Here is a 21,286-nt window from a genome sequence, read left to right as displayed (position 1 = left end):
AGTAAAGGTTACTGATACTGTTCTAGGGATTACCCTGTCTGCGACAAGAAGTGATATAAAGCTTTAAGAAAGGGCATAAATACAAGATTAAATTCTGTTTTGTTTCTCAGATCAAGTGCCCATGCTTTCTGGTTTAATCACCTTAAAAAAAAAATAATAAAAAAGGCAACCAAAAGCCCACCTTTACTTGCATCACAGTAAGAACGAATACGTTTGCAAGGAAGTACGTGTCCCCCAACACCACCAGGTCTCCACAGAACTGCAGTCTTTGTATGCAGACAAGTTTCAGACTGATTTATTCCTTTAAGGCCAAGTAAAACAAAGATCAGAAGTTTCAAGTAATCCACTGAATACTCCCCCATATTATATGCTCTTGAAGAGGTGCAGAGGCAGCAATAGATAGCAAAAGTTACCAGATACCCAATACCTGGAGCAGCTTGGTCAGACACCAATGAAATGTCCAGTTCTTGGCCATGCAAGTTATATGGTATTGAGAAATTATGCAAACAGTGTAAAGTAAAGAAGATAAAGAGGTAAGAGGAGGAAAGGTACTGAAAATACTGCAGACCAAGCAAAGCACACAGTGGGATATGTAGAAAACACTACATAGCTAAAATTGATGATGAATATAGAACAAGAGAGCACAAGAGGGAAGGGAAATAAGATACTAGTGAAAATTAAAAATCGGGGGCGGGGGGGGATGCCTAATTAAAGCATAGGAGACAAGCACCAAAGCCTAGAGGACCCAAGATTTAGTAGCCATATTCCAGTTCCTGTATACAAGCAGTTCAACATCAGTTAAGTGATTGAAACTGAACAGGTTCCAATGCTAAGACAAATTGTATCATTATTCTGAAATGGTGTAAAATTGGAAGTAGATAATGTGAACTGTTTTTTCAGTGTCACACTAATGTGGGACCTTTCCATTTTGCAATAGGTCAGAACAATTTGTCTCAAGTTTCAGTGGGAGATTTTTGAAGAGCGTCGCGCCAAGAACTAGTCAGTGAAGTTGCACAGGTCTTTGCCATCAATTAGGAGCGATTCAGAATTCCACTGCGCTTCGGTTTCTTGTCCAGATAATAGAGATTATATGTCCCTCTGGAGGAAAACAAATACAACTAGTATTTTGAAATCTTCAGACACAACACATTACATATAGAGATTGTATGCCAGCAGAACAACTGAGAAACTACAAGGAAAAAAATAATCTTTCACACAGCTATGGCATTTGTATTTATTAGGTATACAGGAGAGCACACAGGAAGCAAACAGAGCTCTTTTTTGGAATTTAGTTTTCAGGAGCAACTTGCATAACATAGCAGATCTCTGCAGACAAGAGCAATAGCCCATGAAGTGCAACTCAGAAGCGCTGACTACAGGAGAGGAGATACAAGAAAGATCTTAATACTGTCAGTATAGCAGGCACTTGCCAAGTCTGGTACAGTTATGATACAGACTTCCCTCTGCTTTTACCAAAAAAGCAAATCATACTATATACTAATAGCACAGCAGTATAAGTTCTTGATAAAAAGTAAATTAAATTTAAAAAGTTAATTAAATGCTTTTACAGATTTCATCCTCTTGATAGAAAAGAATGTTCTAATTTGTAGAGGTATGCAGTGAAGCAAGTCTTAAGGTCAATATCCCATCCAGTATATCAGAGGAGTACTGCTGAGTAATTATTCCATCTAAAAAGACTGAGAATGAACTTCAAGCTTGCTTAAACTGGCCTGAAACCCACAAGAGGGAGCAGCAATCAAGCAAAGCAAACATTTTTTGTGTTTCTAAAGAGACAGTACTTCCATCACACAAAGCCGGATCCCTGATTTTTCAATATAAATGTTTAATTACCTGAATATTCTGTCATTGAGGATGTGGATGAAAATTATTAGCACCTTTTAATCCGACCTTGGGATAACAAAGAGGCTAAGAGACCACAGTAGGAGGTATACTCCTCTGTATTCCTACTGAGGACATGGTACTTCAGCCTTAAATTATTACCCTTACCAAATGCATTTCAACCACCTATGCAAAGAAGCAAACCAACAAAGGTGGCAGGGAGGTGGGGATATTTAGAATTTGTGTTAAGTTTCCAGATCCCCCAGACCCCTCAAAAAACCCCACAAATCCTAGTTAACTATTTTTGCCAGTAATTCATGTTTTATATCCTTGCTCTCTGCTTCATCAATGCTTTTGAAGAACTCCAACAAAACCCACATGGTTTTTTCTTTAACTACCAGCCTTTCAAAAGGTAACAGCTTCCACATTCAGCATCACTGCAACACAGCAGAAAAAAAAATATATTAAGAGGTTTGAAAAGGTTCACAATATTGTTTCTTGCAGGCTTCTGCAACCATACGACGGCCTTGTTTTTAAGTGAAAGAATAGAAACAAGTAAGACAGATACGTTCTTTGCTGACAGATGGTTTTTACATAGGAGCACCTCAGAGCTCAAAGCAGAAGCTGCGGACTCAACTAAATGCTTATTTAGAGGCAGAACGTCCCGCATCACTTTGTCTCCTACCTCCCAGCCCAGTATTTCAGGACCTATTAATAATTTACTGCATTTTCTTAGTTAAGAGCAGAAATTGTAAAGACAGCACATTCAACTATAAATTGCAATAGAGAAGGGAAACTGCTGGAAGATTTTTGACAGAAGAATACTTTGAGACAGGCTTTCTTCTTTTCATGGTTCAAGGCGATCCCAGGAGGGCAAACAAAGCACGGCTGAGCAGGTCACTGATGCAGAAGCCACAGCATCAGCCAGCTACAACCCACTCCGTGCTGGGGAGCCGGGCCCAACAAACGGCTCTCGGGCTTTGAGCCCGCTGGTGTGGCGTGCGGCCAGCCCCGTGCAGTAAGGCTGAGATGCGAGGTTGCAGACAGTCCCATCATTAGCTGTTCTAGCAGCTCCTGGAGGGTACGTTTGGACAACTTCTCATACCCCCTGTAGTTTTTGTTACCGCTCTCCCTTCCCAGGTTCTTCCCTCTGGAATTATTCACAGCGACCTCAACAGGTATTTCGTTATATGCACACACTATTCGCCTGAAGAAGCGGAAAAAAGTAAGATTCTGAATTTAATTGAAACTATGCTTTGGATCATTAACAAATGAGGATTTTACATTCATTTGTAAAATCCAGCACAGTGACTAGCAAGCCAGTATAACAGACAAAAAAAAAAAACCCAACAAAAACACAACCCATTTTTGCATGTTCTGTGTTCCTTTGGGAACAGACCTTGCACACATTAGTCGCTCCAACACAGACTTTAATAAAAGCTCTTACTGCCCCTCATGCTTCCCTGACTTTTTAAAGCCGTCTGTTACAGATGCAGAATTACTCAGAGCCACAGATATACAAAACATAACTGATTTTAGAGGTATGTCTACCGAAGAACACAAGACTTGCTGGTAATCATTCAAGAATGTTAGTGTCAGATATTAATAATCACAATAGAGTTTACTACTAAAGCTAGAATAGGCTTTTAGGTTATATGAAAAAAAGCAATACATAAGGAAGTTATACAACAGAATTAACTTCCATTTATTTTCTTAGCTCTGACAACAGTTTCATGGAGAGTAACATTTCAAAATAGGTTCACAGCAACTTCTCCAAACCTTTAATGATGCTTACAGCCTCATATTACCTCACACAGTGAGATAGTACAAGAGTTTAAGCCAACTAAAATTTGGAGAGAAGACCTCAAAGCCTTCCATGTCGCCAGAAACAATGATGCTTTAATAGGTAGCAAATCTCCATGGCTCAACAGCACCAATTAACCAGGGAAGTAATGGAGCTCCTTGAAACCTGAGATGCTGCCTGAAAGGAAAAACATCTCCTTGAGGTCACTGAGAATTCCTTGTGACCTTTTGCAAATGCAGATAAATCCATTAGTTTGTCCCTGTTGAACTCTGAATGTCCACCTGCTCTTCCCTGGCAGTTCTATGAGGATATTGCGCCAGTGTACTTTACATAGTTGTGAAGCACTCCTGTATCCTGCATTACAAGCAGTGTGCTGATAAAAATGTACACTTGCCAAGCCAATTCCAAAAAAAAAAAAACCAAAACCAAAAAACAACCAAAAACCAACAATCAGTTGAGACTCAAGGGCATGAACGGCAAACTTATTCAGCTACTCACAGCAAACACCAGTGAAGCAAGTAGCACCACCTGACCATTTTAAATGACTCTTCAAAAGACCTAAGAATTGCTGCTGATCAAAATATTACCTAAAAAATTGTATAAATAAATTTAAGATGGAGCTGCTGACAGTAGCTAGATACAAACTGAATTATGGAAGGACTTACTTGTCTTTAAGTCCAGCACAAATCTTTTGTCAGGAGTGCATTTTAAATACACCATACAGAATCTGCACATTATTGCATGCGTCTTATGGAGTGAAACTTGTTAGGGAATGGAAGCGTGTAAATATAGCATACAGCTTGTATATCCTCCATCTACAAGTAACTCAGAAAACCTACTTTCACCTCACAAAAGCATTTAACACTACTTTAGGTCTAGCCAACGCTGAAGAACAGACTTGTAAGCTATTTATAGGCAGAGATAAAGGTGCCAAAAAGTGTTTTAAAAAACCTTGAGGTCATCAAGCCTCAGTCTATCTAGGAGATCTAGTGTTCCTGCTACATGGCCAGTTCTTCATATAGCTGCTAGCAGAGAACAAGCAGAATAAAGTAAACTCAGGGAACAATGTACTGTTTCTCTGAAAAACACGTTTAAATAAGCGAAGACAGAAGCTAGAAGTGCTGAGTGTTTGGCCAGCATACAAATGCATTCAGCCTAGCATGCTATGCATTAGTTAACAGTGGGTTTAAGATTTCCTCTAAATAAAACATGTGGAGCTGCAGGATTTTACACCATTACACAACTAATGAAACAGTCACTTCACAGTGGGTAGCAATATCACAAAATCACATCACTGCTCCATTCATACAGGGGGAGAAAAGGCTGTAGAAATATATCGTTATTAACTCGACCAGGTTCTTGAAATTCTGGTAATGTCAAGGTTATCTGGAAACAACCCTGAATGTTCAGACAACACTCCCCAGTTATGTTAATGGCTTGACAGGAGCCACAGTCAGCAAAGTCCACTTCACTGAAAGCCTATAGTACCGAGGCTGGAAAAGCCATTGGAGTATGTAACTACAGTTTACACAAATCCAGTATAGCATCCATAGCAGGTCTGGGAAAAGCAAGGCTAAATCTCTTCAATTGGGAGAACCTCTGCCATAAACCCAGCTATATACTAGGAATAAGCATGATAAACAGTCCAGGATTTGACAAAATTGCCATTATAACCATTCTGTGGCAACAAACTGCTTGGAGATGCTCACATGCTAAAAGAGTATCTATCGGATCACCATAATGTGACACACTACACCTGCAAAGACACTACAGCTAATATCTTGGCAATTACCTGGACGCAAGGAAACATTATACACGAGAACGAGTCACAGAGCAATCAGTGCCAAAGGCACACTTAGTAGCTAGAAATCAGGATGTCAGGTAATGTTTCGAAGTGTGTCAAATACCTCATATTATTTTTTATCTGAACAGCAGGAGAAAAATCCATTCATGGATTATTTAAGAGACAAATAAGTGCACAGTAGCATCCTAAGGAAACTCTACATACAAAGATATGCCCATGGAAACAGCTCTTTAGCTATGCAAGAAACCGCTAATTGCCTGGTTTTTGAAGACTTTAGGCAACGTCTAATTCAGAAGGAGTAACAGGTCATTTCATATTAAACACATATCAGAATTTGCTTTATGGCAGGCTAAATGCTGAGCACCCATACTGAACACCAGGTAAGCAGCAGCAGGGACAGCCAGAGGCCACAGAGGTCCTCAGCCCAACTTCTATTCCTCACCGGCCAGTTCTTCCACTCCAAACTAGGAATAAGGCTCCTCCACCCCAAATACTACTTTGAGGGGTGGGAGGGAAAGATGCCCCTGCTCTCTGACATTTCCAAACAGTACCTGAGATGTGCAGCGGTTTCAATGGGGAACATCCACAAAACATGGATCTTTAAGAAATGCCTTGGGGCTGCACGCTTTCCCGTTGACGACACTGCAGCTTCTCTCCAGAGCCCCTGGCAGCCAGCCCAGCAGCATGCTCTACCACTGTCCCACTTCCCTCCAGAGACTGAAGCCAGAGTCACACACAGGATACACTTGGACACAAGCACCAAATCCAACAAGCCCTGCGTCTCCCCATACACAGCGATGGCATTTTACTTTCTGCGTCAGACAGAGGACCCTGCTAAGCTTATCACTGACAGCAAAACAAACACTTGCTTTGCAGGTAAATTGCATCCAAGCTTGGCTTGGGAGGTGCCACTTTTCAGTAGGAGTTAAGAGGAGAGCCCAGCCACTTGAATGCCCACTGCAAAGGATGCAACACACACGCTACAAGCATACCATGCTGATGCTTGCAAGTCTGCCTCTCCAGCAGCCACTTCTGATCCAGAAGTTATGATTTGACCTCCTCTGACAGAAGATTTTCCCACTAAAAACACAAGCAGGCTGACCAATTTTAGAAGATTGATATGAAATTGCCCTTAGTTTGTTCACCAGGCTCAGGTATAACACCTCTGGAGATAAATCATCCAGCTTAAGTTTAACAGAATATCATGATAGCTCTGTTGCAATATTTACTCTTCACAAATCAGTATCTATTTCTGCTCTCTTACAAACAAAATATCCTTTAAACTGTTCATGTTTTGGTGGCATCCAGAGACCAACTGAGATCACAACTCACCTAAGTATTTACGCTATATAAGGTACTGTAGTTGTGATGGACAGTGCAGACCAAGTATAACATTGACACCATTACTGGGTCAATAGTACCCAAGTGATCTGGCCAATACCATCATCCATGTCAAAATAAAAACTACTTAGCTGATCAGGATTTGCTCTATATTAGATGTTTCATGCTGTTTAGGTTTTGATCTCCAAATGGTGTGTTGATAGTAAAGTAGGTGACAGCTTTAGTATGCTACTACTAGAATCCATTCCTCACTTTCATGCAGACTCATGTGGCTCAAATACTCAAAAGAAAGCCTTCTGCCACAGTTGCTGTAAAGCCATATACTCCCACCTCCTTACAAAAAGCAACCATACAGCTTTCATTCTAGCCATCTCTTCTATGTAGAAATTAAACTATATACAAACTATTTATCATCTTTCCCTCCTTGTGTAGTTTTTGTTAGTCCTGTAAATTTTACATAAGTCTACTGTTGGCAGTATTGATCATTAGCCCCATATAAGAAACCGTATCTATTTGACCTTTTAAATTTTGCTATGATATTGCATCAGTTGAAGTAACAGTCATCCGTCACCACCACCAAGCCAGATGAAGGGTTTATTTTCCCTTAATGATGTTCAGGATTGAGCTTCTGCCATATTCTTACATCAATTTCACTGCAGTGGAAAGAATTCTAAATAGGCCGATTATCATCAATCCCATAAAAACCTCTATCCAGAGGATCAATGACGTACACAGACCAGCCCACAGAGGCAGCTGCAAAACCCGAACATTCACATGGTGAAAGCTTTGGCACTTACAAGAGGAATTGACACATTTCTCTTGTGCTGAATCAGTACCACCTGCACTATTCCCCTTTTGCAGCTCATGGGCAGGCACTGCTTGATCCGATTTCCTTAGGGCATTAATACACACTGCTAGCACGGCAGCTGCCACCCGTCCCGCTCCATCCTCCGGAGCAACAACAGCTCCGGTCTTAACTAGATGGATACGAGCGACAAGGGACAGATGGCAAAAGCGTACTCACCATGTGCTGCTTTCTGCGGGAGATACGCTGCTTCACAAATCTGTTGCGCTATGAAAAAAGTCTGACTTGGACTGCTGGCAGATGCCAAGGGATACTCCTATGTAACAACAGATTACAATTCCCTTTTCCTTTGTTCAGCTTTCAAACCCAGTAGCAGTGGCACAGCTGAACCAAGACTGCCCATCACTCCTTGTCCATCCACAGACTGCCCCATAGGGTGGTAAGGTAAAGATTTCTCTGCTCATTCCCCTGTGGTATCTCAGCAAGAAAAGAAAAAAAAAAAATTTAAAATTGGCCATTTTTCATTACATTCATGCCGTGAAGTTTCCCCATGACAACACAGCTGATTTGCGCAACAGTATTTCTGTTGCTAACAAAAGGAACGAAAGATCAGGAACAAAAGGAAAATTGAGTAAGAAAGGGAAAAAAAAAAGCTAGTGCTGGAAATATGATTCAAGTGTTAAAAAATGGAGTCTGACTTATGAAGAGTATAAGCTACACAATTTGTAACAACCATGTTCTCTCACTTGTGTGACAGTATCTGGCAGAGGGGGAAGAAATGAGGCTTCGAAGTCCCGTTTATTATAAAATCTAAAACCTGATCTAGTTGTGAGACTAGCAAGGAGAAAACAAATTTAAGTGCTGACCTATAGTTCTAAAATTAGTTTCGTTAAATGCATTTACTACTAGCAAATGCCATTCTGATGACATGAAAGCCAAAACAGGACTCTAGAAAGCTGTGTGTTCCTCACTGCATACATCACCCTCCAAAACGATATTTCTTCATGTCTACTAGGTATCGATGCTCTTCATAAACATAATTATTAGGGGTTTTTTACAGGCTCTTCTATGTTGCCATAGCATAAACAGTACTGAAGTCCCCAACTTCATAGTCCCTCAGTGACACAAAGCACCAGCCCTGTTCTAAATCCAACAGAATTGCCTGTAGCCTTGACAATAAAAACAAATGTTCAAGTGTCCATACAGAGGCAGATTTCTGCTAAATATAAGTAGAATATTATATCCCTGATCTTAAAGAAGCATCAGAATTGACAGTATGCAACCGCATTTTTTCTCACACATAAGCTGTGTATAAAAATAGTCTTTTCTCCTTAAATCAGCCTTTCATTCTTCACAGTGACATTTAAACCTTTTATGCTACAGGGGCGTTTCATCCTGAATTCAGCACAGTTTTTGTGCTTTTTATGCTTCAAATGTGTTCACAAAAACACTCAAAGACCATTCCATTAGATTCATACTATAATGACCCTGGACATCCTTAGTCCCAGCTCCCCAGGCAATGGTCCATCTACACATTACTGGGCTTTCTAGGAAATGGTTTCCAAGAGAAACTGAAATAGTTGCATACAAGAAAGAATTGTTGAGAAGTTCTTATTTTTATTATTTAAAAATATAAGCACTGATTCTCTTCTTGTCACCACTGTTACCAACAATTGCTCAGACTGGAAATTATGAGAATCAACCTTTTAAACATGAACCTTTTTCCTTGGAGTTAGATACTTCTAAACAGGTTTTCAGTCCGATGCACACAAACCTGCAAGAGTCATTTACCTAAAGCATTCAGAGCACAAAAGATCAGGATCCATGCAATGTTGCAGATGACACCAAGTTGGGAGGCAGGGTCGATCTGCTTGAGGGTAGGGAGGCTCTACAAAGAGATCTGGAAAGGCTGGGTCGATGGGCTGAGGCCAATCATATGAAGTTCAACAAGGCCAAGTGCCGGGTCCTGCACTTCGGTCACGGCAACCCCATGCAGCGCTACAGGCTTGGGGAAGAGTGGCTGGAAAGCTGCCCGGCAGAGAAAGACCTGGGGGTGCTGGTCGACAGCCGGCTGAATATGAGCCAGCAGTGTGCCCAGGTGGCCAAGAAGGCCAACCGCATCCTGGCCTGTATCAGGAACAGTGTGGCCAGCAGGAACAGGGAGGTGGTTGTTCCCCTGTACTCGGCACTGGTGAGGCCGCACCTCGAGTACTGTGTTCAGTTTTGGGCCCCTCACTACAGGAAAGACATTGAGCTGCTGGAGCGTGTCCAGAGAAGGGCAACCAAGTTGGTGAGGGGCCTTGAGCACAAGTCTTATGAGGAGCGGCTGAGGGATCTGGGGTTGTTCAGTCTAGAAAAGAGGAGGCTGAGGGGAGACCTTATCGCTCTCTACAACTACCTGAAAGGGGGTTGTAGTGAGGTGGGTGTTGGTCTCTTCTGTCAGGTGTCTGGAGATAGGACAAGAGGAAATGGCCTCAAGTTGAGGCAAGGGAGATTTAGGTTAGATATTAGGAAAAATTTTTTTACTGAGAGGGTTGTCAGGCATTGGAACAGGCTGCCCAGGGAAGTGGTTGAGTCACCATCCCTGGAGGTATTCAAAAAGCGAGTGGATAGGGTACTCCAGGGCATGGTTTAGGGGGCATGGGTAATGGTTGGACTCGATGATCTTGAAGGTCTTTTCCAACCGAAATGATTCTATGATTCTATGATTCTATGTTCTCATGATTAAACCTTTGGTTACTGAAAGGAAGAAACAGGGTGTCAGGCTGCTGAGCTTAGGCAAGCCCCAACGTGATGAAGCTGCACCGGAGAGAGGCAATCGGCCTAAGCATCCTGCTCCAATGTCTCCAAGCTGAACCTTAACTGCATAACCATGAGGGGAAAAAAAAAAAAAAAAATAAAAAGCAGACAACTACAGAGATGGGGGCAAGTGCAAGGTGGCCTTTAAGTCACTGAGACCTAGACAGTCAAGAAAATATTTTCATGGATCTGAGCTTTAGGCTTTTGATATCCAATTCACTGGTAGTTAATAGGTTTCAAAGTGTTCATGCTGCTCCAGAAGACCTTATGGACAAAGTGGTCTTAAGTAAAAAGTTATTCGGCTCTATTAACGCAGAGGTATTCAAAGAATATTGTATTTAAAAGTGGGCAGTGTCTTTATTTTTCCAAATCTAAACTTAAACCAACATCAACAACAGCCTATATTAAAATTTGAAATACCTATCAGCTACATCATTAGTAAAGCAGGGTCTAATAATGTCTTAGTTTTGCAACAACTTATAAAAATGGACCAGTTCAGCAAATTCAACAAGACAGGAACCTTGGCACATGATCCAGTGAATTTCTAACCCAGTGCTCCAGCAAAATCCTGGTTAATCCAGTCAAAATCCCTTTATTCTCATCCTGTGTTGAGCAGTAGTTTTTATATTTGCCAACTGACACTGTCCATTTGTTCACATACCTGAGTGGAGTATTTGTTTATTACAAACAGAAAAAGGACAGGCTTACAAAAACAACCATCATGCTGGTCAGTCTCTCACCCATACTGTCTAAGCAGAATGCAAGATCTGTAGCTCTGGGAGCAGTGGGAGAAGTTCAGTCCTACAAAGCAAGTCTATACAGGCTAAATTCTTCATGAACACTTGATTTCACCTGAAAGAGTGCTTTTGATTCTCAGCTTCAGGGCTGGAAGCAATGAAAGCATGTATGTTGCAAAAAGCTTTCCAGAGACACAGCAACATATTCTTGCTTCCACTGGAAGAGTAACAGCATCTGCCTAAACCTCACTTCCTTTGAACAGAAATAAGACTCAACCACGTTAGACACAAACAGCTTAACTGAACACAAGGGTCTCAATGTATTTTTCAACTCATCTCCCTGAGCCCTTCTGTAGATGTATTAAGGGTGGCCAACACGACAGGCCTTACCATATTCTGTATAATTCCCACCAGCTTCAGTGGGACTAGATTCAGGACTTGACTGAATCTTCTTGTGGGTCCGCACAAGTCCAAGAATTAACCGGCCGTTATTCTAAACCCTTCCTCCTCAATACTATATGAATCTACATACCTTTTCAGGGATGACTGCACCGCACTCCCAAGCACAGGTGGAATGGGGAGCTTAGAAGTAAGATGACAATTTATCTTGATGACCTATTAACTTTGCAAATGATGTAGGAATTCCACCTTGAAATCCAAGAGTTGCCAATATTAAAATATCAAAAGTGTAAAGTGTAAGCAAAAAGTTGAAGCTACAGATTTATTGATGACGAAAGGCATTGTGAAAATACTGGAATTCATCAGCCACCAAAAAATGGAATGACTGTTTCCTGGTCCCTCATGCAACCAAGAGAAAAACAGGCAAAGTGACTTTAGGAGCAGTGACACTTAAGCATTTCCACAGTGCAGACAAAGGAATCTCAAACTTAGCCTAGTACATCAACCATAGGGTTTTTTAATGGTTAAAATCTAGGAATGAACATCCTGTATTTTCATAAGACATTAAACTCACGTTTAACCTTTAACTAAACTGAAGAAATACCTAAGGAACAGGACCAAGAGCTTTACTATCTAGAATTTTAGCACCTTCTTAATTATGTCAATCAGAAGAAGTTGTAAAATACTCTTCCTTCCTTCCTTCCTTCCACAGGCTTTGTAGTGAGTAGGTGGTGATTAACTTTTCATTAACAGGAAAAGCACTAGCAAACAGCCTACTCACAGATATGCCTGGAAGACTGAGATTATTCTAATGTAAGCAAGAGTACTACAACAGGCCACAATCCTGAAGTCCTTATAAACACTGCATGGAGAGATGGAGCGTTAATTCCTCTCACCAAGAAATCCCCTTCAGAGAACTATCCCAAGATTAACAGGTGAGTTTCCTTTCAGCATTTCTTCCATCCTAATTGTTTTCACAGGCACCCAACTGCAACAGCATCTTCCTTAGTATCAATACAGACCTGTCAGCTAGAGATGAGAGTCTACAGATCCCACTAATGACAGTCTAAGGTATTAATTCCCTTCCATAGTATCATTTTAAGTTTATAACAACTGCTCAGGTGACTAATTTATGCATTCAGACACTCACAGATTGTTAGGCATTCTCTGTGTCAATGCGGCAATCTAAGGAGAAGCAAGTAGAATACAAAGAGCAAAAAAGCAACGTAAAGTTACCCAATTTGGCGTACACTTTTGGTTGAAAAATGTCAGCTGTTGCAAGTTGTTACAAGCTGTCAGACAAACACTTCCTCTGAAATAACTACTTAGTAATGGTCATCTCAGTGCATGTGCCAGCACTACCTTGCTCACTTCCAGAAATCTGCCTAAAATCTGGATGTTTAGGTTCACAGAATTGTTACTAATTTAAGAGGTCCCCACTGAGTGCCTAGAATTGAATAATTCTTTTCATTTCTAATGTGGTAGTAATAGGAGAGTTATTTTTCCATGTGCTCAGATATTAATACAGCCTTATTTTTGGTATGGTAAGCCGTTTGAGGATTTATATTCAACCTATGGCAGAGGAAAAGGAAAATATGCTACACCGTACATTCCCAGTAAGCCAACTATGGCTTTGGATGCCATACTTCATATAGACTCAGGCAAAAGCAACTATACCTGAATAAACTGCAGCTAAAAAAAGAGCATCATTTAGGTGTTTGTTAACAAAGTCTAATCTAAAAGTTATTTTTCTTATTTCTGTTTTAAGAAAAGTGCTTTGACTTTGGTTGGAATTTACTTTAAAATGAACCCATTCTGTGTTTCCTTTGTCACTTTTGTCTTAGCAAGAGCTTAAAGGACAGGACATCGAGCTTCTACACCAATATACCACCTGAATAAAACCAGAGACTCCAGAAAGAAAATCACTTTTAATAGCAGGGAAGTCCCAAATGGTAAGTCACTATCATCATGACTTTTGGGGGCAGGGAGAGACACAGAAAAAAACAGGGATTTAACTACAAAATAAGTTTCAGAGATTATGAGCTGCCTTTTTCAGAAAACCGTCAAATCCTTTGTAAGCAATTGCTGCCTCACCCTCCCCCCAACCCCACAATCTCTTTCCTTTTCAGGCAAAATGTCAACATTTTGGAAACTGCTTCTGCACTAAACAAAAAGTTATCTGCCTCATTTTCATATTCAACTTTCGTCTGCAACCCAGTAGACTGGACAACTCATAGCACCTATACTGCACTGTAGACACCATCAGCCCAGCAATCTGCTTTCTATTATGGACTACACTACATACAGATGGAGTTCATTAAAATAAGCAGTGTGGCAAAAAGCAAACCATTCACACGATAGCAGAGGGTTGCAGCTGTTGACCAACTCGGCCATCTCCAAATAACTCTCATAACTACAGCATGTAACACAACCCTTCCTTATTTGTTCGCCTCTCTGCAAGGGAATGACTGCAGGAAACATACTCTCACCCTTCCCATCCAACAGGGGAAAGGGTAAAGAGAGTAGATCAGCTTCAAGATGACGTAAGTAACTTATCCTTCAAGACTTCAAAAATCAAAGCAGAGATTGGAGATATGAGCACTGACCAGTCCTGGTATGAAAATTCTTTAATGGGGGACTCTTTGCTTGTCCGTATCTACAGAAGACTACGTAACACATTCACACTGGGAGAAAGAGGGGGAAAAAAGTTATGTGAGTTTGGTTTAATTTTAGAAACTGACTTCCATTCCCCACCCTGTGAATCACAAGAAGCCTTGCCAAAGATGTGGGATCTTAAAGCCCCTTCCTTTTGTCAAGCACACAAAGCCTTCACTTTCATGAAAGGTAAAGCCACTTTCAACTCCATGCCATTAAAAGTTCAGTGTTGAGAAGCCAGACACCATTACAAAGAGCAGCTTTAAGGACTCTGACACACTAGGACACTATAAAGCTACAGTTTTACAAGGATTAGGAGAGTTTATCTGAATATTATTTTTTACACTCCAGAAATTCAACACTATTTACATGACTACATACACCCAGCATATTTACTATTATGAAATTATTCAATACAATGATTAATTTTGATGTATAGGGTATATAAACAATATTATTTCCTTCAACTAGTAGTATCAATAAAATCTTTGCCCAGAAAGCTGCCACTTTCTCTGTGAGGTCTTGTTTTTAAATCATATTTCTGTTAGGGCCTATTAGTCCTCACCAACATAGCAACTTAATCCTTACTTCTCTAACATGTAATTTCCTTTAATTATATTTGGAGAATATTTATAAGGCTATTAACATTAATTACAAGAGTCAGAGAGGTCTTTAGCAGTAATTACCAGTACAAATCAAAGCTCTGAGTAATTTTTTTGAGGGTTTGTGTTTTGTTTTTTTAAAATAATCAATCTGATAACCTATCATACTGAATTGCTTAGGACAATGGAACTACTTCACTCAATACAATGAGCAGCTGAAACGGGTAAACATGAACAGCTTTGTAGACAAGCTTTAGCATCCAAATACGAGTCTATATTTCCACTCTTGTTCCACCAAATCCCAAAATGCACTTGGAGATATGAAATGGACTTTTGAGAAAGTGTCAGAAAAAATAGACACTACTCTTAAGCTTTTATATAAATCATCTTACTTGCACATGTGTTTGGACCTCAACTGACATTTTGTAGCAATTAGGAAATCTAGTTTTTAGCTAAGGAGCTAGCCTCAAGTGACATCTGAATGACTGCAAGCATCAGGGGTCTACAGGGGGACTGTCATAATGGGAAAATACATGCAGCCACCTTTGAAGAGGAGGAGAAATAGGGGGACTTAGAGCTGCAAAGGAGGGAGGCCACAGGGAGATCTCAAACTGGTAGTACAGAGGCTAGTTCAATTGTAGTTGTTATGCATAGATTTACTGTCATGCAGACTTCACTCTCACAGACTAAACTAGCAAAACTGCTTCCTGGTTTCACTGTATGATAACATTAGTACCACATCTGTAAAGCAGGGAGGTGTCTTCAGAGAAAACTGCATAAGCCCTTAAAGGTATCCAAACAGCAACAAGCATGATGGGTCCCTCCTCTTTTAGGCATGAGAGTTTTTTCAGCTCTCAACTGTCATTTTCAATGTCTTTTTTGACAAAGCTCTAGCTTCAGATGGCAAGTGGTTGCAACATAATCTTATAAAAGAAATTAGCTAAGCTTTCAGCCTTCCTACATGGGGGGGGGGGAACCAAACTGCAGTCACAATGCAAAGCTCTAGTCTAGTTCTTCACTATTATTCAGTCTTTTTACCAGAAGTAAATGTACACAAACTTACACAGCCTTCAGAGAGGTATGCCATTTGTTGCCAGCAACTGAACTATGCTTGCACACACTTCCCACATCTAGCTTTGACTCTCTGAAAGCAGAAGGAACAGATGAAGCTGATAGTTCTGCTCCTGAACTATACCCAGGATACTTCTCTAGCTCTTCTTTTCAAAAAGCTCTTTAAGACTACTGCTAAGCAATCATGGTCTAAAGCCTCTACAGCTAGATGAAGAGAAGAGCCACGATGCCAAAAATCTCGGATGGGAGGAAATTACTCCAGTCCAAATGCAGCGATAAAAGGTACACTACATACAAAAGCAGCCAGAACTATTAAGAGTCTCTTGGCTTGTCCTGTCTACTCTTTCACCTCATTCATTAACTCGTAAGTCCTACTGATTCTCTTCTCTGAGATAAATATTTGAAGCTATATAGTTTGAACTTGCCAGACTTGGGGGGGAGGGGACACACACCCCCCCCCCTTCTCAAATGTGTACTGGAGGAGAAAAACTGCCAAGCACAAAAGCTCATTTTCTCTAGATTTTATTAATAAATCAGTATTGCTTCTAAATATATCCCTGTCTTCTAGAAGTATCATAATACAACATCCATCGCACTAGGGAGCTTATACTCACGATAGGTAGGTCCAGTGCAATTTTTGCTGAACTCAGGATGTGATTTATAAAGTGCAATTCCATCCAATGTAATCACTTTATAATAGATTTCAGATGCTAAAGACCAACACTAGATTAAAACTATCCTGACAAGGAGATAGGTGAAAGACTGGCTACATCAAGGTTAACCTTCCAGTCAATTCATCTCAATAATAATCCTTCAATTTTGGCTTCCTATCTTGCCAAATCCAGGCAGGAAGACAGGTATTCTACAAAGAAAAGGCCTTTCTTGTAATGCTTTCACTAATGTGCAAGATGCTGAACCCAAAAAAGCTGCCACAGATCTCTAATCTGTTTCAGAATGGAATTGCAAATTAGCCAGCAACATACACATGCAGAAAACCTCTGCCATCTGCCTGTGACACCCAAACTGTAGAGACTGAGCCAGTTCACGTTTTGACCTACTTCGTCCTGAATAACTGGCCAGTACATTTCCAGCGCTGAGGCAAAACACAAACTCCAAAGGAAAAAAAAAAAAATTGAGACATCAGTTTTCGTGCATTCTACATTCACAGAAAAGTTATTATTTTTTCTCTTTTAAGGGGTTAACTTTGTCATTTGATCACAAGCATGAGTCAGCAGCAGGGAGGGGAAGAAGACAGAACCGTTAGGGCAGGAAGCTCATTCCTATGACACCCTACTTAGCTGAACCACAGGCATCGCCCCGCAGAGCCGAAAGCCCTGCCAAAGCCAGCATTGCTTCACCTCTCAAACAATGGGAAACTGCAAGGTGAGGGAAGAGACTGCTCAGAAGTTAAGAAACAGGGGATAAAGATGCACCATAACTGGGTTCTGCTCTCATGTCTACACTAGTCAGGCAAGACTTAAGCACCGTTTTCCCCTTATCTCTTACAGAAGGGCAACTGCCTTACTGGTACACTGGGTGGACCTGCAGTATCATGCCCCCTCCCTTAATGATGGCACGACTTCCGAGGAGCTGTTAAAATCAACATGAGCACTTTGCTTTCAAAGATATTTTAAGGTGTAAGATGCCTGCCTCCTTTTTCTCCTCCCCTTTTTGTATGACCAACTTATTTCTCCTTTTTTCCCCTTCTGAATAAGCATTGCAGTTGTAAAACGTGGCATTTGACTGCCCCAGAAGCATAGATTTTCCCATGGTACTCTGCCAGGATAACTTTGCTCTTGGTTTGAGTCAATGTCCAAGTGAGGAAAGTTCACTCTCCGTTCCCATTCCAGCCATAACCCTTTCCCCTGGAATTTCCAACAACACTATGGCAGAAAAAGCCACCAGACAACAGAATAAAACATGCTCTTGTTTTCTGCACTTCACTTAAGTGTAGAGACAAAAAAAAAAAAAAAAAGACTAAAAAACTTTGATTTTATGAGCTTAGAATATTCCATAATGAAGATAGCTGACGTGAACATGAGATGCATGAAAATGAGAAAGCAGTTGCACAGAACATTGATTATCTTCTAAAAGCAGTAACATTAAAAAGCATTCAAGCAAAACACAGAATACTTTGACATCTGACTACTGAGTCATTTGATGGCATTACCGTAATTTTTCTCTCATGCCCCTGAACTAGCCCATTTCTAACATAAGCACTGCTTAACAAACTAAAAACGTTTCTAGGAAGCTGTAGGTTGTTGGGGTTTTTTTGTCTTGGGATTCAATTTTTATGTAGCATAATCTCAAAGCATAAGCAACCAAACAGGATGAGGAGATAAACCAACATAGTGAAACTTCATTGCTCTCTGCTCAGACTCTGCCCTCAGTTTGGAGATGTTTTATTTAAGAGAGACCTTTATGCTGAAAGTTTTATTTCAATTTTTTTTATGGAAAAAAAAATGTGTTGTACTGAGCACTGCCAGCCATACAGTCTTTCAAGGGTCTCCATCTCCAATAAAACTTGAGAAAGAAACAAGGACACTTTGAAGTCAATATCTATATTGATTGAGTTGCACAGTGTCACAAACGGCAGTGGCATAGCCGGGCTCCTGAATGAACTGCTTTCAAGAACCAAGGAATCTCAGAATCTCATTAATGAAACAACACTCAGGAGTAAGAATCATGCATAAATAATTATTCCTGCTCTTCAGAGATAAAAAAGTTTGAATTCAGCAGAAATAAGACCAGCAGCTGATGAGTAAGAGCACAGAAGTTGGCCAAGAGCCATCACTTTAGGGAATAAAAATATTTACTGCGTACTCCCACCCAGCATAAGTATCTTCATGCCCTATAAAAACAGGTCTGGTTTAAAAAATATTGTGCAAGAAAAGTTATTTCAAATTAATAATTAAGAGAACAGAAGACTGTCAACAAGACCCATTATGTTATATAAAAAACAAATATCACTTTTGTACTTCCCAAAGTGTTCCCTGTACAATCACGTCACACTTCAGAAAGAACTCACTGCAATGCTACAGAATTGGAAATTAAATCCATTTATACAATTGTCCTGGTTTGGCAGTACTAGGATGGATATTATCTCACTGCACCCAGACTGCCTGCATTCCTGTTGCAGAACTGAAGCAAAAGCAAACTGAAGATAGTCTGACAATAAATAAATAAATCACATAACTACTGTACTAGCCATTTCTAAAGCAAGTATAGTATTTTGAAGGAAACAATTCAACATATGACGTTAAATATCCAGATTGCCCTTATTTGCCATACCATACTTCCCTTCTTCTCCCCAGTAGTCCTCAACTAGCAAATCCAGCCAGAGTAACCACTTACTGTGTGTGTCTCAGATGGAATTCTGTCAAGCTTAGCACGTTAAAGAGAGTACTAGAAGTAGTGTGTTGTTTCTATATATAAACTGACTATCTGGTGCACAGTATGTCCAAATAATATGGCCTGCCTGACACTGAATGCAAGTCCTCCTGGGTGAGGGAAAAAAGTGTCCCTTTGGAGTTACTTTCAAATGACCAAAGCACCCCATAATGTTCTCAAGGAACAAGAATGCATATAGAACAGAAATAAAAGTGTTACCCAGTCTTTTGTAGTCACACCTACCACTTATACTTGATTATTTAATTTCTTTAAGTTAGTAAAAGCCTTTCATAAAGCACATCACTCAAAGAGGTAGAAATAAAGATTCAAGCACAGAAGTAGACAAAATACTTCAGGAGTTACAAAGTAACCACACAGAGGGTTACCTGCCTACTATATTAGGCTGCAGCATCAGACCTTGTCAGCTGCTGCTTTGCTCTGCACCAGTATCAGACCTTTCCCTCAGGTGGCCTTTGCTTCCTTCCCCTCCATCTCCCCACACCTTTTCTTTTTTAAAAGCAACATACTGAAAATACATCCAAGAAACCTTCATGCATTTACTAATAGAAGAGTGCGGGTTTTATCCTACACAGAAATAAATACACCTAAGGTTTCCACCCCCATCTAGGCATAACACAGTTAGCCGTGATACAGTTTATAGAAGTCTGCAGGTCTTCCCAAGATGACGCTTGGATTTGCAAGGCTGCTAGGCAGGATTTACTGTAATGACCACAGTGTAAGTTCTCGGAACTTCCTGAAGTTTAATGTCAAAACTCAAGTGAAATGAATTTTTGTAATGACTACTGACAAAGGCTGCAGAAAGGATTTTTAACATGTCTAGGTTTCAGAATGCTTGTTCTTTGCTTTAGTACATGTCTCTCCAGCATTAGGTAGCACTGACTCTAGCACAGCATTATACTCCTCATCTCAGGTGCTACATAGCACGTTCTTTTAAAGAAAACTCTTGACAGTGTTTGTGTCAGCCTTACTTTACCAGATTGAATAATCAAACTCGGTTATATGGACACTACATTAACAGTTGATATCAGTACTATTTAAACTGTTAGGGACTTAAAATAATTATTATATTATCTATACTAAGCACTCATGACAACAGTTTTGATCCTCAATCCTACAGATCATTTGACAGCAGGAGGAAAATCAGCGTGTTGTGACGCCTGATGTAAGCTCTCATGGCAAGACTGATGTGCAGAGCCTACCTCCAAAATGTAATAAAAATGTCAGAACAAGGGATAATGATATAGAAGCCACTCAAAAGTGTGACCACTCAATACTGTTTGAGCACCCTTTCAAAAAAAATAAGTCCAAGACAACTTTTTAGTAGTGAAAAAGTTTTCATATGAACTCAGTGGCACTTTTCTTTCCCAGCCATGTATTTGAAAATAAGACATTCTCCTTCCTCCTCATTTAAGAGCTTTTTTCCATGGAAAGGGCTTACCTAAAATTCAAGGTATTTAACTGTAAACAGTAATTTGTTTAAGTACTTTAATAAGTGGGAGTTCAAAACCCAAACATTTGAGTATCAAGTCAGAACAAAGGGTTCAATCTTTGTTCACACAGCACTGTCAGTAAGTACAAAATATCTACAACTATATACATCTAATACATGAAATTATCTCCTCACACATTATAGGTATACTTCTATTTTTGGTCACAAAAAGTCAGGGAGATCAGATCTCTTAAAATAATAAGAAAAAATAATCTTTAAAGCTACATTCCTACCTGGCTTCAAGCAAATTAAAACAGATTTTTACATATAACTTTAAGATTCAAAACAGGATATGACCTTTAGTGCACCTTTCCATGGGTAGAATGTTCTCATCCACAAGCAGATTTAATTAAATTTGGCTCTTTAGACTGATTAGAGCTAATAAAGCAATCTGGTAATAGACCATTTTATTGTGTTTACAATATGATGTTTTGTTGGACTACAGTATAACAGTTACAAGTTGCAAGGCACTGTTTTTCATTACCTCTTCAACTACACTGACTTTATATGAAATTTAAAAGGAGGACTTA

The 21,286-nt window shown here is 40.0% G+C and overlaps 1 protein-coding gene across 33 annotated transcripts in view; it reads right to left on the bottom strand.

Moving 5' to 3' along the window:
- Positions 1–21,286, bottom strand: part of LRRFIP1 (LRR binding FLII interacting protein 1) — a 119,935-nt gene that overhangs the window by 86,576 nt on the left and 12,073 nt on the right. The gene's annotated exons all lie outside the window — the stretch shown is intronic.

Source organism: Harpia harpyja, chromosome 7 (assembly GCF_026419915.1).
Source record: "Harpia harpyja isolate bHarHar1 chromosome 7, bHarHar1 primary haplotype, whole genome shotgun sequence".
In the NCBI taxonomy this organism is placed as follows: domain Eukaryota; kingdom Metazoa; phylum Chordata; class Aves; order Accipitriformes; family Accipitridae; genus Harpia; species Harpia harpyja.
This window is presented reverse-complemented; position numbering and strand designations above follow the sequence as displayed.